Raw genomic sequence first — 2,813 nt, forward strand, 5'->3', positions numbered from 1 at the left:
ATTATTTATAATAATAAAAAATGAGAAACAACCTAAATATTCATCAACAGAGGAATGCTTAAATAAACAATGTGATGATGTGGGAAATGCTGTATAGCAGGTGCGGAGTATGAGGTAGATCTATACGTTGATAAAGTTGAGTGAAAAGTATCTGAAGCCTATTGTTGAGTGAACAAAAGGAAAGTCACAGATCAGTAGGTAGAGTTTGATGCCATTTCTGTAAATGAACAACCAGCAACAACAAAATGAAACTAAGTATTTCGATAAGTGTGATTGTATGAATATCCATGCATAGAAACACATCTGGAAGGATTCTGATTCTTTATTTCAGCAGGAGGGACTGTGATTTGGAGTTCTGAGAAAGGGTTAATTATATGCAGCATTTAATATTTTTACTATGATAATGCATTTGTGCTTCATTTAGTAACTACAAGTGAATAAAAACTTTAAAAAGTGAAATAGATAAAACGAAGGAGATGGATTTAAACAACCCGACATTGAGAGATTTGCAGTTCTGGTGGGCTCCACTCAGTGTGGCAGAGCCGCACAGAGGCCGTCCAGGCTGCCCCGGTGCCATCCATTGTGGCGTCCGGAGCTGTTCAGGAGCCATGTGCCTGTCCTGGATGCAGGGCTGCCAGATCTCGGCTGGAAAGTGAAACAACGATACTGATAAACCGAGTGTAGCGTGAGGGGCTTGGCACGAGGATGGGAGGGAGATATCCTAAGGAAAGACACTATGGTTAAAAGCTTAAGTGTGTGGAAAGAAATAAAGGTGTCACTCTCGGGTGTAAAGATGGTTGTGCCACAGCCGGTACACAGGGAAACTTCCTCTCAAACATTTCCCTGGAATCCCTATCGCCAAGAACTGTCATATTCACCACTGTCAAAATTACAGACGTGGCAGGGCTTGTTAACCTTTATTTCAGCAGCTCTTGCCTCTTAATGTCTGACTCATGTAGGAAGAGCAGGCAAACAGGCCCAGTCTGCAGGGTAATGGGCGTCTTTAACCTCACCATGAACCTGCTGTGGAAGAAAGAGTCGACACCGAACAGCAGCCTGAAACAGCGGCTGGGGTGGAGCAGTCCTGTTCTCCTAAAATGCCAAAGCCAGGCACCGAAGAGACCGGTCCTCTGCTGCCCTCTGCAGCAGAAAGAGGACACTGCAAGTTTTTGGGGGAACAGTCTTTTCAGGATGTACTGACCAGGGCAGTGAGGAAAAGAATCTACCGAAGCCAAAGGGCTTCTGTGGTTTTCAGCCTTTCGTATACAGATGTTTCAGCTGAATTATTTTTTATTTTTAATTGACAAATAAAAATTGTCAATTGTCAAATAATAAAGGTATATAGCATGATGCCTTGTTATATGTAACCATTGTGGAATGGCTAAACCACACTATGTAACACATGAGTTACCTCACATACATTTTGTGGTGAGAGCCCTTAAAATCTACTCTTTTAGCAATTTTTAAGTACACCATATGTTGTTATTGACTCTAGTCCCCATGATGTACAATAGATCTCATGAACACATTTCTCCTATGTATCGGTAATTTTGTATCTTTTAAGCAACCTTCCCCCCTCCCACTAGCCCCTGGTAACCACTATTCTACATTCTGTTTCTATAAATTTGTCTTTTTTACATTCCACGTGTATGTGAGATCATGCGGTATTTGTCTTTCTGTTCCTGGCTTATATCACTCAACATGATGTCTTCCAGATTCATCCATGTTGTCATAAATGACAGGATTTCCTTCTTTTTAAAGGCTGAATAGCATTCCGTTGTGTATATATACCACATCTTCCTTATTTATTCATCTGTTGATGGACACTTAGTTTGATTCCAAATCTAGGCTATTGTGAATAATGCTGCAGTGAACATGGGAGTGCAGATATCTTTTCCACACACTGATTTCATTTCTTTTGGCTATATACCCAAAGTGGGATTGCTGGGCCATATGGTAGTTCTATGTTTAATTTTTGAGGAACTTACATACTGTTATCCATAATGGCTGTACTAACTTACATTCTCACCAGCAATGTACAAGAGTTCCCTTTTCTCAACCTTATCACCAACACTTGATATTTTCTGTCCTTTTGATTATAGCCGTTCTAACAGGTGTGTGGTGATATTTCATTGTGGTTTTGATTTGCATTTCCCTGATGATTAGTGATGTTGAATGTTTTTAATATTCTTGTTGGCCATTTGTATGTCTCCTTTTGAGAAAGGTCCTTTGCCCATTTTTAAATCAAGTTATTTATTTTCCACTATTGAGTTGTTTGGTTATTTTTGTTATTAGAAATTTCTTGGCTTTTTCTAGTTCTAGTATTGAGATTTCTTTTGTATAATGCATGATTGCTGCAATGTTCTGAATGTTTGTGTTCCTCTCAAATTCATGTATTGAAACCCTAATTCTGATGTGATGATATTAGGAGGTGGGGCCTTTGAGGCCATATGGAGGCCTCATAAATGGGTTAGTGCCCTTATAAGAGACCAGAGAGTGTTCTGCTTTCCACCAAATGAGGATACAAATAGAGGTCAGCTGTCTGCAACCAGAAGAGGGCCCTCACCAGAACCCGACCAGGCTGGCACCCTGGTCTTGGACTTCAAGCCTCCAGAACTGTGAGAAATAAATTTCCGTTTTAATAAATTTGTAAGCTACCCAGTCTATGGTAATTTGTTGTAGTGGTCTGAACTAAGACAACCACTTCATTAAAGACTCTTAAAGAGTAAGTATCATACCTGTGACAACTGGATCTGTGTTATTTTTCACCTTCTTTGTCCCTGACTCTTTGCACACAGAAAGATGTTTCAGGA

Source organism: Cynocephalus volans, chromosome 2 (assembly GCF_027409185.1).
Source record: "Cynocephalus volans isolate mCynVol1 chromosome 2, mCynVol1.pri, whole genome shotgun sequence".
In the NCBI taxonomy this organism is placed as follows: domain Eukaryota; kingdom Metazoa; phylum Chordata; class Mammalia; order Dermoptera; family Cynocephalidae; genus Cynocephalus; species Cynocephalus volans.